The 15,645-nt window shown below is 42.0% G+C and overlaps 1 pseudogene; it reads right to left on the reverse strand.

The window, feature by feature from the left end:
* Positions 1-13,756: 13,756 nt before the first annotated feature.
* Positions 13,757-14,652, reverse strand: LOC138287125 (olfactory receptor 5AP2-like; annotated as a pseudogene).
* Positions 14,653-15,645: the final 993 nt, after the last annotated feature.

The following is a 15,645-nucleotide window of genomic DNA, read 5'->3' on the forward strand; positions in this document are numbered from 1 at the left end:
AATGAAGCTTACCAAAAAGAAACATTTTATTTTTGGGTCACCTTTCCTGAGGAAGACCGAAGAACATTCACATTCCACACATACAGAATTGCAAACGTACCTCAATGGTACCAACCACACCAGTATCATGAAATTCTGCTCACTTATTAAGAACATCAGAACTGGTTTAATGGCGCCCTACCACACGCAATACAACCTGTGAGATTAGGTCCCTTAGGTAATGAAGGACCAACGTGGCCTATGTTTGCCATATACACACCTCACCCAGGCATACAAAACATGCAGGCAGCTGATCTGCACAATTTATACTGTGAGCTAGTAACACTATAAAGACAACGTGTTCAGTTCGTAATGCGAACTCTGAACACTATACCAGCACGTCCAGCACTACCAGCACCTGCTGGATACCAATTGACTACTACTAGGATTAATCCGCAAACACTACACTCTATTATGGGTAAAGTGCCCACAGAACAAGAGAAAATACCATTCTGGATAGCGCAGAAAACAAATCAGCTGGAAGCTGTGTTTCCCCATACAGGACCACAAGAGAAACATAGAATTCTTACAATTTGCTTGCCTTTCGGGATGTTTCCCTCAGTGGATGACTGCGCCACATGGGCTACAGACTTCGCTGCAATTTATATTACGACACATGGTACCCGACACTTGCCAACTTTCCGGAAATGTTAAAAAAAATCAGAATGAGCATGGGGCTACACCGGCCCTATATTTGCAGATGACATTAATGCATAACTTTGATGCAGTCCCCTCAATCATACTCAGTAATATTAAAGGAGAAGCGGTAGCACTGGCTATACGCCAGCATCTCCGAGAGATTCCACCCTTGGAATAGGAGAAAGAGCTACCGAAAACTATTTCTAACACCTATACCAGTATAGGATGGGATGGTTTGGGAGCGAAGCCCAAAAAGCCTGAAATGCAGAGTACCACCCCTAAGGAAGGTACTAAACAGGCACAGGAGAGTTCTAAAAAGCACTGGGATAAACAAAAACAACTTAAAGACAGACGAAGTCAGACAGCAGGTTTTCCACATCCTGAGAACTCTGACAGAAAATATAATCTCAGAAACAGAGAAAATGTAAAAGCTGCTGACAGATATACTGATTCACATCCTTCTCGTTCCTTTCAGGATGCACCAGATAGATGTAGCAAGGGAGTGGGCCAGTCAGAACGACATCCTGACTATGTGAAACAGAAGAAAGACTCACCACAGTCTTCAGACAAAAATGTAGAGAAGTTCTCCCAACAAAAGTCACAGTTTAAAAAGAAAAAGGTGGCAGCACTGTCAATTAAAAATGCCAGTACACTTAAGAACATTGCTAAGAACAAGACGTGGGCAGTGACACTGCTAGACAGCGCATCATAGGTCACAATGCATCACCAGAGTCTGAAAGATCACCTGGATGAGACAGTAACTAGCTACTTTATTGCAGTCAAGACTGCGGATGGGTGCATTCTCCCACCCGACAGGGTTTATGATTAAAATATTCAAATTGAGGGAGACATAGAGGGCACCATTAGTGTGATATTTTGGGATGAACTTAGTTGTGATATCCTGCTGGACGAAACAGACTGGCCACCTGAGCACATCTGTAAGCTACCCCATGGGGAAGATGTCATTTTGCCTTCTTTCTCTGATCGTGTTCAAGAGGCGGTAAAACAAGCCTATGCTGTCAATTGGGCTTTAGTGCAGGCACCTGTACTATACCACAACAATGTAGGTTGGGACATGGACTCACCTTGCCTTGTAATACCGCTCGGGTCTTGACACCAACCTCAGCCACAATACCTTGTTAAACACGAGGCCAAAGCTCAAGTGAAGGAGATCCACACTCAGCTTGAGTATCAGGGAGTAATTGAGCCTTGTGCCTCTGCAATGAATAACCCGTTATTCCCCGTTTCAAAACCTGACCATTCATACAGAATAGTCTTAGATTACAGTCATACACGCTCATACACAATACAAAATTCACACAGTACAGCACTAATTAATAACATGGTGTGTAAAAAATATGAAATGACCTTGGATATTTCCAATGGTTTTTTCCGACCAAAACTTAGCACATGAAAGTCGGGACCTGAGTGTATTCTCCTTTGGCTGACAACAACGTTTGTGGCAATTTAATTTTAGGAAAACTAAAAAAGCCTTTCTCAGCGTACTGTGCCTAGGATATGAGCTATCAAACAAGGGCAAGAGCCTGGCCCCGCACTTTCTGGAAAAATTTGCTCAACCCCACCCACCAAATAGTATCAAGAAACGGCAGTCTTTACTTGGTTTCTTCAACTTTGGCATAACTTACATTCCTGACTATGCACAACGTATCAAGCCACTCTATGACTTAATATGCCCCGATTTGTCTAGCAGACGCTGGACTGTATGACACACACGTATCCTTAGAGGATTACAACAGGACATGCTAGAAGCAAAACACTTCCACACCTGTGATAACAAACCAAATTCGGTCATCAGAATAATAGCTGGTGCCATCAGGTTCACTTATGTCACCTTTAACGAGGGCAACAAGGTGCCTATAGCATGTAAATACCATTTATATCCCAATGCAGAACAACATTTTGCACTCACAGAACAAATTCTAATTGCAGTTCAGATGGCTGTCACCAACGAGAGGTCACTCGCCCAAGGGAAAGGCATTATTATAGTTACGCCAGTGCCAGCTATAGAGGCTGTCATCAAAGCAAGCATTCCTAATGCTAAAGCATTACATCCATGTTGGATTCAGTGGGCAACCTCCCTGACTGCCACCGATGTTGATTACATCTTTGATCCTAAACTTCAGATTCAAGAATTCCTCCAATACAAACAGGAGTACCCAGCACCTCTGGACATTCTGTAACTTGACAGATACCATACTATCATCTACACTGATGGTTTAGCACAACCAGCTGTAGGTACCAAACATCAATACTAAGCCGCTTGTGCAGTCGTGAGCAGAGTGATTAAGGATGGTGTATTCCACCTTCACAATACCTACACGCAGAACCTAGGGGACTGCACAGCTCAGCTGGCTGAATTCAAAGCCCTTATATTAGCACTAGAACACACAGAGCCAGGATTACTGACTTTAATTGTCTGTGACTCATAGTACTGCATCCAGTCCTACAATTGCTATCATAATCATTGGACATTGAATGGGTTTAGAGATTCCAAAGGGAACACCATAAAACACAGAACTCTAAGGGGGAGGGTGGCTGATCTTCAGGATAAGCTACCTTGTGTCCATGTAGTGCATACATTGGGCCACCAAAGTGTAGGAGCACACTTGATCAGCAATGATTTAGCTGATGAAGCAGCTAAATCTGCAGTAGCTATTGCCTCTGTGGATGCAGTGACTCGTTCTCAGGTGAGATTAGATAATTACATTGGCTGCTGTGAAAGCTTTTGCTGAAGGCAAGCCTCTTCCAAAAGCATACCCTACAAAATACTCTTACCTCATCAGTGCACAGAATGTTGCCTATGCAACACATTCCGGGGTTGGAGATCGAGTGATCCCCAACCAAGACCTGAGATTAGATCTAATCAAAGCAGCGCATGAGGGTGTCGCTTCTGCACATGCTGGTGTTGCAGCCACAATAACACACTTACAGAAACGCTTCTGGTGGCCTGGTCTATACAAACAGACCAAGCAATATGTCCTCTGTTGGAACATTTGCCAGCAGGTAAAGGTCTCAAACATCAAACGCCCTCCGCAGACATCCCTCTTAATGTCCAACCGGCCACTACAATGTGTGTACCTGGACCATTGTGGTCCCTTCAACCTGATGGTGCATACAAATACATCTTAGTCACTGTAGATTCTTATTCTAGATTCCTGTGTATGGCCACAGTGGTCGGCTGACGCTCGAACTGTTATAAAAGACTTGCTGATCTTTATCGGTACATATGTGGTTGCAGCATTCCATTCGGACCAGGGCCCTGCTTTTGCCTCTAAGGCATTCAGGGACACTATGAGGGCGATGGGTGTTGAACTCCATTACTCCTCACCATACCATCCTGAGGGAAATTCGGTTGTGGAGAGGGGGAATCGAGATCTAAAGCAGTCCTTAACAGCTAGAGTATTAGGTTCAGGCCCCAGCTGGCTTCATCACATATATGGAGTCTAGAGAGCACTGAATAATCTGCCAAGAAAATCCTTGGGGGACGCACTCCTTATGGGGTTCTCTTTGGGATACCTATGTATGTCCCGGATTTTGATGGCCCTGGTTTGGTGGCAGCAGATACACCATTTGACATAAATGAACGTCTCCATGTTTTAAAGGAGCTTCAGCAATGCCACCTTAGCAATAATGGATTTGCCAACAACATCTACTGGCTGGATTCCTAAGGTTGGAGATCTGTTTTGTGAAAAGATCGCTGTGAAGAAGGAATTTGATCCATCCGACAGAGCACTGGTCCCAGTCCTGGGAATACGGGGTACCAGAACTGTCATCCTACCACCGCTGCCTGGTTCCAAAGCCGACAGATTTGCCTCGATTGACAACATCAACCTTCACCATGTGGTCGATCCTGCAAAGTAGACCCAGAGGTCCCTTGGGTAGTTCCCGGTCCCTTCTCACTACCCAACAGGGCATACCTCTTCAGAGAAGAAACAATAACACGTTTGACTACACAAGCATGACCAACGATGCTACAAATACCGTCTCGAGCATGGGGAGGGCAGAAAATGAGTTCTTGCTGATTCCTGTTCCCACTTCAATGACATCACCTGTCCAAGATGTGGCTGTCTTCTATTGCAACACAACTTAAACTGACAACATTGTCTATTAGAGCCTCTGCATGAAGTGGAACCTTTAAAGGATAATCGACCAGCTGCTATGTTTGCAGAGACTAGTTCGGGATATTTCATCGACACAGATTACTTTTCTTTGACTTCATCAACTCCTGCTATTGAAACTGTTTCAGAGACACGTAAGCTCTGCATATGGCTTTAAAATAACTTTTTTATTTATCCATGGAACCATCTGTGGTTGTCTATGACATTGCTTGCATTTTTTTCTTTGGATTGGGTTTGTGACTGTTTTCTTCCTGCTAATAAATGGCCATTACCTTCCTGAATGCTCCTTTGTTGAGCCTGTGAATGAAGTCATATCTTTCCTCACATAAGGTCGAGACTTGTCCCTGGTGAACATTTCAGCAGTCCCGATTCCTGATGGGATAGCATGGGATAAAGTTCCATTTGATATATCCGGGTATACTGAGTTCATTCAGATTCCAAATATCAATGACTGATGTAATAACACCTGATGTTGTATCTGATGATCGGGATGTCCAGACTGTTGATTCTATGTTAACTGAGATGAAGGACTATGCAGTATGCGAAAGTGATGATGTGCATACCAACACAATGAATTATGGGGAATGTTCTGCTATAACAACTATGGACATTACTCCCTGCACCGTGCTACTAGACACAGACCAGTATTTAATTACACACGGTGGGAACATTGTTCAACACCACCATTGGGGAGCCCTAAACAGTATTAAGATAAATGTGCATATTTTTCAGGGCATGACATTAGAAATGCAGAGTCATATTATTTCAAATTACCACCTTCAAAAATGAGAAAAGTTTTGCTAACTAACACAAAATTAATTTACTCCGATTCCTTTGTTTCCCGTCTTGCAGTTGAAGGTTATGAATACTGGAAGGCCGCCATTGAAGTAAAGAGAGTATGGGGAACACAAGATTGGCATATTCAGGGTAGGGAAGCTTTATTTAGAGCATGCCTTACTCCTGTGCAAATGATCTTTTTAAATGACACAATTCAACAGACATCGTGTCTAGGGTTAGTAAAAATGAAGGAAAAGAATGTGCCCAGTATCCCCATACCAGCAAAATTCACTGATTGCCCCCCCTAATGTCACTGAGGAAGAACTAGATGCAAAGGTTCAGGCTGGTACCTATAATTCTTCACTTTCCAGTCCTGGCGGATGGTTATTATGGCCATTAGACACAAATGGGTGTCAGGCAGGTTTTGAGAATTCCTCAGGGGGCTTCAAGATCAGCCGGTCAGACCCTTGCTTTGTTTGGGGTCAACACTTGGATATAGTTATAACATACAGTATGGGTAAACTGTGCCAGCAGTGGTTACAGACTTAACACCTTAGCAGCAGTTAAGGAACACCTCTGTAATATTTCTGAAGATATAGACTTGCAGGACTTCTTGTTAGGTCCAAGAAGCCAAGCTCTAAAAGATTAATCTGTGCCATATATAATGAGATCTGGAAGCTCTCCCAGATAGAAGCTGCTGCGCGTTTAAGGCAGATAGATAAGGAAAATTTGGCAAAGCCTTTAGCTGTTGTCGATAACGGCATGCGCACTCTGTCCAACAGGATTTATTCCCTTAACAACATAGTGTCATCTGCTATTGACATCATTCAGAATGACATGTCCCTTTTACACCATGGACAAAGTCAGCTGTGTCCCATTATGCGGTTAGGTTTGACATTACAGATTCTGAAAAATGGGCGTGTCCATGGAAGTATATTATATTAATGGTAGTGACTTGTTTACTGTTTTTAATTTGTCCAGGGAACAACAGACAATGGCTAAAAGGCAAGTGAGATTCACCATGCTTCACATAGAAAAGTTAGAAAAGTTGCCTTTTATAGTTGCAGAAAGTCCATCAATGATATGGCTCTTACATGGCATTATAAATCTAACCATTTCCACTTTTCGTTTTTCGAAATGCCTGAAACATCTTGCAGTGGTCAGATACGAGTGTCTAGGCAATCGCTATATTACAGAAGAGTGGAAGTTGCCCTTTGAATATAAATGTTTGAACAGAAAAGCAGAGGTCTTTCTTAGTGGAAGCGAATGTGAGACTACTGTAAGTCATTCAATGAACTTATTGGTATCTTTTTGTGGCCTTTGCAATGTGGGAGTCACAAATTTGGCCTGTTTTCTGAAGGGTACTCCCGTCCCTTTGATTTGTCCAGCATTTCATGTACTTTCAAATGGAAGTTATGTGGTGCTGAATGACCAAAGCTGTTACAGTATGCGACCAGGAGTTGCCGATGCAATTTCAGTCTCTAAGCTTGTAATGTGTTGCAGACATGTTTTATTCCCCCCATACAAGAGATAAGAGTAGCAGAAATGTGGCCTCACATTGATGCTGCTAATGAAAATGATGCCAAGCTGAGCAGACTAAAGGCCCTACTGTTCCAAAAACAGGTTGTGTTGACATCAGCTAAAGAGACGTATGATCTCCAGATAGCAAGATCATCAGCTGATATACAATCCCTATTAAATACCAAACTTCCCAAGCATTTTGGAGAGCTGGTATCCAGAATATTCAACGTCTCACGCACTATGGGATTGTCCATTTCTTTAATGCTGTCGAGTCTGGATTTGTGTCCATCTTCCAGACTATCTTCGGAGCCATTCCTTCAGCCATCCATTCACTCTTTTCCAATGTATTTGGTGGCTTTCCTTTGACTTTGGCATTGATCTGCGTGGTACTACTGCTGTTGTTCCTGATACACAGAGGGTGTGCTTTTCCAACTAAGCGGAGTGATGAAGCCACTGTCAACAGCTCAACTGTGCTGTGAATGCATGGTTCAGTTCTTTGATGCTCCATTGCTGAAAGAGTTGAAGCGTGATTGGTCATTGTCATTCAGACCAGTCCTATGGTGCATGCTGCCAGTCTTTCACTGTGTGGGGTGCCTCTTCCGACATTTGCCTTCGGTGTGCCTTGCTCTTTCATGTGATCCTTCTATGGACAAGGAACTGCTGATGTTCCTGATGAGGGTTAATTGAAGATCGTCGTGCCCTTGGAGACTAAGGTTGATTCGAGAAGCCAATAATGAGCTGCCCTTGGTGAAGAGAGGTGTTGTGGAGAGTGCCGCTCCTGCAGGGGGTCCTGCGCAAGAGACTACTACGCACTACTGCTCCATGGATCCATCTGCCCCTCCTGTCATCGATCTTACATCTGACGATATGTCCTCTTTCCTGAGGTCTTTTCCCTTCAGTGGCTTCGAAGATGCTCTTCAAGATCATGACTACTGTTAAATCAATCTGACCATTGGCCTATTCTAAAGTTTAAAGTTTAATAACAACTTTGGCCTGCTGTGGTTGTCATGGTCAACATTATGGGGTTCATTCTGACCCTGGCGGTAGTCTACCGCCAGGGCCAACGACCGCAGGAGCACCGCCAACAGGCTGACGGTGCTCCCACGGGCATTCTGACCGCGGCGGTACGGCCGCGGTCAGATACGGGAAACCGGCGGTGTCCCGCCGGTTTCCCGCTGCCCAAGGGAATCCTCCATGGCGGCGCTGCAAGCAGTGCCGCCATGGGGATTCCGACCCCCTTACCGCCAGCCTGGTTCTGGCGGTTTTGACCGCCAGAACCTGGCTGGCGGTAACGGGTGTCGTGGGGCCCCTGGGGGCCCCTGCAGTGCCCATACCAATGGCATGGGCACTGCAGGGGCCCACTAACAGGGCCCCACCAAGATTTTCAGTGTCTGCCAAGCAGACAATGAAAATCGCAACGGGTGCAACTGCACCCGTCGCACCCCTTCCACCCCGCCGGCTCCATTCGGAGCCGGCATCCTCATGAAAGGGGGTTTCCCGCTGGGCTGGCGGGCGGCCTTCTGGCGGTCGCCCGCCAGCCCAGCGGGAAACTCAGAATTACCGCGGCGGTCTTTTGACCGCACACCGGTATTCTGCCGGCGGGCGGCCTCCGCCGCCCGTCAAAGTCAGAATGACCCCCTATATGTCTTTTGTATGATTTTTGCTATTTTTAGCATGTTTTTAATTAGGTTTTAGTTATGTTATTACATGATTTTAGCTTGTTTTTATTCCAGAGCATTTTAGCTTGGATTCATTCATTTTCTCTGGCATCATTCCTATGGCGTCATACTTGTTCTGGCAATAGGGAGGGTATAGTGAATCCTATCTTATTTTAATGGGATACAGGAGTTAGCTTAGCCATCTGGCTTGTAGAGTCATGGCCCCGTCACCCAGTGACTTTTACCCTACTTAGCTTGCTCTGTTTTAGCACAATTATTTCATTATATCTTCCCAAGATGGCTGCTTTGTTTTTAGTTAAGACAATGTTTTAGTTTCCTGGCAATAGTGCCACTCTGCTAAGGCATCACTATCAGCGCCAGAAGATAGATAAGACGTAGATATTCACACGAAGGTACTTTCCAACTTTATGCTTTCTAGGAATTGGTTATGTAATTGCCGCCCCAATCATGTCTTGTTATATATTGTTTGGCAACAGTCCTAAGTCAGGGGGTCCGATCCAATCTGTATAAATACATCTCACTTAAGACAGATAGTCATAGGGATTCCTAACAGATGCCATTGAAGCTATCTACTCTACATGTCGCCTTGATGCTGACCCAGTCTTCGTATCACTACGGAGTCTGATCTAGAGTCCTCATTCCAAGGTAAGATGGGTTGGGGTCTCTTCTCATGGACATGGCACTGCCAGATTAGGTTTAGCACACCCAGCTCTCTTCTAGGATAGGGATTAGGTTCATCTTTAACATCTATGCTACATTTCATCTTTTTGGAAGATAGTCTTTGTGCTCATAACTCTAATTCTTACCATTCTGTTCCTTGCATTATCCATTATCCTAATTATTGCATCCCATGCAATTTATTGTAGATTCCAGTCTTGTTAATAAAAACCTTTGACATCTTCACTGCATCTCTTCATTGCCTGTGTATTGACTGAGAAGTTGATTATGTGACAAAGGGGTAATCTCCGTTTAACCACGACACTCCCTGACATGTCGAATTCTTGAGTCCATGCGCAAAGGCTGCCACAAATCACCTTTTACTGTTTGGGTTTGTGGTAAGGTGCTGCTTGTGAGCCGGAAGGTTTGGGACGACAGTTGCGACTTTTTGTAGGATTGGCATAGTCACCTACAAGCAGAAGTGCTGTCATCCTTAAGCCAGCAGTCTTGCTGAGCATGAGCAAACTACAACACCTTGATCCCTCTTACATTTATTACTACTAAGTTGTAAACTTACTTATGTGAGGATCACCCCTTGGAAAATATACAAGAGGTGGAGATGGAAGTGGAGATTTACACTCACACGCTTGCAAATAGCATTGTGTAGCACTTTAGTAGTATTACTCTAGCCTCCACACAATGAAAACTTGCATAACATATTTTCGTGCCACCATGCGAAGAACCTTGAAGATCCTTCTCATGTTAGAATGCCAACATAAATAGATGTCACATTTTGCCCTTGCTGGGTCCTAGACAGTTCTGGATGGAGAATAATACCCAGATTGGCATAGAAATAAATAAAATCATGTACAGCAGTGTATAAAATCAATCTTCCCCAACAGAAGAAACAATTTTCAGATTTTTTTTTCCTTTATTTTTGTGCAACTAGAGGAGCCTCCATCATGGTTTACTTAAGTTGTTGCAAGGGAGACTTATCAAGCCAGTTGGGGGGTCTCTATACACCTAGGCAGTTGTCTAGAAGGCAAGCACCTGGGGACCTCATATTTCACATAGAAGTTGGAAATATGACCTAATTTCCATGTAGTGAGGCATTATGGCCCTTTATCTACAGAAGAATCAATGATTGTACTGGCCTCGATCCTAAAAGCTGTCCAGAAGTGGTGAAAGAGACCATCCATGATTATTTGTTTTAGCAAGTTTTCTCTAGAGAGTTACTGTATGCATGGCTCCCTGTTATGTTTGTGGTTCAGAAGGTGAACAATATACCTGGATCACAGTGCCACAGACACAACATCCAGGCACTCTATAGGTGGTCATACAGGCATCTAAATTTGTGTGAATGTGTGTCTCATCTGTTGTTCAATATGTCATTGATTCGCAGTTTGGTACACACTATATAAGTACTGCTACATATATACCCAGAGAGACAGCTTTCATGTATATATGTAAGATCACTTGTAGAGTGCAAACCTAGCAAGCAAGCAACAGAGTGCTGAACAAGGGTGACAGACCAAGGAAATGATTCAGGATCATAAATATGATTCTTCAAGTGTAATGGGTCCTCTTGTGTGTAGATGAACTGTCTGCTGCAAAGGCAAGTCTTCAAGTCCTTTCTCAATTTCATACAGCAAGTACTGATTTAAGCAGGGATGTTGTTCCAACCTCAGAGACCCTAAAGACACAGTGCTTCACCAACTGAAGATGGCTCTTAAATTTCTGCTCTACAGCATTGGTTTTCCTCTATCCGAATCTGCTGGTGTATATGAGAAGTATCAGACATAGAATATGCATGTATTGTATTGCGAGCTGTTGGGTCCTAACAAAAGACAGCTTTGTTCATATTCACAAGGTTCAATTCTAGTCTTCAAAGGTCGTAGCATTGGAACAGCACAACCCACTTCACTCTGCCTTGACTGCTAGCCATCTGTTAATGAAATGTAACAGTGAGTGACAGGGCCATTGCTCGTGGTGATTCAATATTTACTCTGAGAACAGCAGTTCAATCTGGTAGAGTCCACTGCCAAATCATTTTTACCCCAATAATTAGTTCTTTTAGGGCTTCATGTTGTGTTACTTGGAAGCACTGTGAATGAATGCTCTAATAAATTAGGACACGTGGTTAAGACATCATGAGATGGTATCTCAATAGCAGGTTGTGTAGACCTCTCTGTATTCTTTTTCTTTAACATGACAATCCTGTCTCTGTTTGCATTAAAACTATTTAGGACAAGTCTAGATAGCTCTAAATTATGTGTCATGTGTTTTCATCTTTCTGTTTAAATTTCAGAGAGGAAAAATATTAGGTTGAGATGATCTTAGTGAGTTTTTCATTTGACTTGGTGTGGAAATACTGGTCACAGTTCAGTCCTTTTACAACGGATTAGATGTTCAATGTACCTGCACCAGAGCATTGCATATAATGTTAGATTTCACATTTTTAGTATAATGAAGATAGCTTAGTGGTTAAACGCTTTTGTTACAGATATTCCTATTTAAACTTTGCTCCAACCAACTTCCTTTATTTTGTACCTATAGCATAAACTTAGACAAAAGGCAGCAGAGCGCTGTACATGGTCAAAGATGAGAATATGGACATGGAGTAATAGGAGCGGATCTTGGGTCCTACAAGGTTAATGTATTGTGATGTTGGGCTCTTTAAAGACGTCAGTCTTCTAGTATTTAGTAAATTGGAGAAGTGTTGGGGTTGGTCCTGATGAACCACATTGCTAACATTGATGGACTAAACTTAAAGAAAATGGCTGAATGTATCACATCAGACAAGGAGTCACTTGGCTCCTGTCAAATAGCAGTTACCAAGACAATAGACATCGGAGCATATATCTGCTTTATATTTCAGATGACAGGTATAAGGAAGTAATGATGCAGGTCACAATCTGTCAGTAATAAGAAAATAAATGATGGCATTATTGCAAAATAATGTGTATCTCTATATGTTATTGTTTAGTTTTTAGAAAAATGAAAGTTGAGTCATCTCTGGTGACTATCTGCTTACACAGTCATTTTTTAAAGTCATGCATTGAGTTACTGCACCGTCATACTGGATTACTTATTTTAGGACCTGGCATTAGTCATGGGCTTTTGATTTTACTAAAACTCTTTGATCACTATACCTATTTATAGGGGCAGCCAGGCAGCTCTCACCCATTGATCTGTTACTGTATCTTTCACATTTAAATTCCATCATCTACATCATACAGCATGGAGAAATTGGTCAGACCACTTCAGCCATTGTCTAACTTAACATTCTACTCTTTGACAAGGAGCACATCCACACACACAATAGCTCCCTTCAGTGCCAGGAAGACCTATGCCAAAGTGTTCTTTTTTAGACCAAAATATATTTTTGCTTTGAGCGATTCTTTTCAAATTGATGCGGGCCAGCTGTTTCAACAACAATACTATTTTGCTAACACAAAACAAAATAAGCATTGACAAAACCAAAAATACTATCTGCAAACTAAATCCATATTGGCTTTTCCAGTGCTTGTTTTCAATTGCATCCAGGAGTGGTAGAGTAATATTAAATAAAAGTCACTTTTTTCTTCTATATCTCAGTAGCATGGATTTTCCATTGATACTAATCCCCAGTGAATTTCCACCAAGAGATCCAGAGGAGACTTCCTTTACAGCACATGCTTTCCCAGAAAACAAAGGACAGTACCCAGTTGTTTAATTTCCTTCCTTGTTAGGTTTTAAAGCAATAATTTACAACTCTTCTAGACTTACCTTCTCAGACAGAAGCTTGAATTGAGCAATGGAATGGTATATAAAGCCTACAACAGCAAAAAAACAATCTAAAAATAATAGTGCTCTTTACAAAGTACTTTTATTTACTTCTATTTACTACTAATTATATCTGGCAAGAGTTCACAAAAGGGTACCTAGATTTCATGCTGTTTTTTTTTTCATTTTACAAACCTATGCAGGTGTAGTAGTCTTAGTAGTCAAATTGAACTAATCCAATGCAAGAAGTTCCTGGGTGCATTACTCAGGCAAATGAAGGTCACAACTCGAAACAAACCCCCTGTGATATGCAGAAATATGTTAGGCATGGTCAGTATCAGAGCCAATAATACTGAGTGATTACTAACGTGAATTCAATTACAAAATAGCAGTAAGGTTAATTTGGATGAAATCTATACCTGCACATCATATTTTACATCACCTTTTCGGGTATGCTGCATGTATTTCAATTGCAAATATCTGTTGACTGATCAGTGAGTACCAGGGCAACAGTTGCAGTTCTCATCCCTTTGTCACTTTTCACATCCTGATAGTCCTCAGAGCCTCCTTCACCTCATTGTTCCGCAGGCTGCAGATAAATGGATTCAGCAAGGGGATAATCACAGTGTAGAAAAGGGTAATAACTTTGTCTTGATCCAGAGAATAGCTGGATGAGGGTCGGAGGTAAGTGAAGAAGATGGTTCCAAAGTACATGGTCACGCATGTGAAATGAGAGGCGCATGTGGAGAAAACTTGATGTCTCCCCACCAAGGAGTTAATCCGGAAGATGGTCAAGATAACTGAGACATAGAAGAATAGAATTGCGAAAAGGGGAGCATTTACAAGAAACCCAGTAATTACAAAAATTACTATCTCATTGGCAAACGTGTCTGTGCATGCCATCTTGAGCAATGGAGGAACATCACAACAGAAATGATCAATTTCCCATTTACAAAAGGAGAGTCGGAAAGTAGAACCTGTCTCGATCAATGAATGTGTGATTGCTGCAGTATTCACTGCAATTATGAGGCACAAGCAACGAGTCTTGCTCATGATAGTTGCATAGTGAAGTGGCTGACATACCGCTACATAGCGATCATAAGCCATGACAGCCAGTACCAATACCTCTGCGGTGCCACAGGTGCAAAAAAGGAAAAGCTGGGCCACACACCCGGTGATGGAAATCCTCTTCCTTTTGCGAAGTAGGTCAACCAGCATTTTAGGGGCAATATCAGAGGAGAAGCATAGATCCACAAATGACAGGTGGCCAGAAAAAAGTACATCGGTGTGTGCAAGCGGGGAGCCATTTTAGTTAATAAAATGATGACAATATTTCCCATCACTGTGAGTATATAAATCACTAAAAAGAATGTAAATAGAGGCGCCATTAATACAGGATTATCTGTCAGTCCCAACAGAGTGAATTCTGTGGTCATTGTTTGATTTCTGGCTTCCATATTCCAATGTATCATGCCTTGTAAAAGGATAACATAGAGTTAGAAGTAGCACTATACGTTCATGGAGCATTAGGATAATATTCTACTGTCATATTTTACTACACACTGATTTGAGCCTTATCTGAAAAAGATAATCTGGAACAATTGTTCCTGAGCGCAATAGACTTTCAAAGGCGACTTGAGGAATCCTTGGCTAGTAACAAACATTACTTGTTCAATCTAGTTTAGAAAATACCTATTTTCTTTATGGTCTATCACATATCAGTTTCAGATTAAAAATCTTTATTCAGTTTAAAACAAGTAAACCATGAACCATAATGAAAACATGTTAAAGTCAGTAAGATCACTGTGGTACAAATTAAGATCAATATAAAAAAAAAAAAAAAAAAAATCCTTCTCAGAGTGCTGCTAAAAACAACACAAAAGTGTAGACGACATCAGTCTTAAATCATTGAATTCCTTACTTTGATAGCACAGGTTAAAAACACACCACATGCAAACTAATTCTAAGATCAGTCAAGATCCCAAACATACCCCATATGTTCTACCTCACCATTGACTAAATTACGTCTTACTTTTCAAAAATGTCTTTCATTATTTTGTTGTATCTCAACCCTTTTGTGAATATGAATTTATTATCTTGAAGTTGTTTCATGTGCCTCTCTATGTGTTTGAACATTTCATTTCGGGTCACTAAAGCCACTGGTATTCCAAAGGGATTCATTTTAACTTAAATGAACAATGATATAGTTTAAATTAAAAACGATGCCTCAGACTTGAAGCCAAGCTGTAAATGTAAGGTTGAAAATACTGACACTCGTACATTTATTTTGGATAATGTGTGTAAATCTACACTGAGAGTTGCATTTACATCTCTGAAGTCAATATGGATTCTTATTGAGTGCTACTCCTTGGGGGCAAGTGCCACATGGGACACCCACCCCCAAAACCAAGTTTCTTGAATAACGTCAT

The sequence above is a fragment of the Pleurodeles waltl genome, chromosome 4_1 (genome assembly GCF_031143425.1).
Source record: "Pleurodeles waltl isolate 20211129_DDA chromosome 4_1, aPleWal1.hap1.20221129, whole genome shotgun sequence".
NCBI classification, from domain to species: Eukaryota; Metazoa; Chordata; class Amphibia; order Caudata; family Salamandridae; genus Pleurodeles; species Pleurodeles waltl.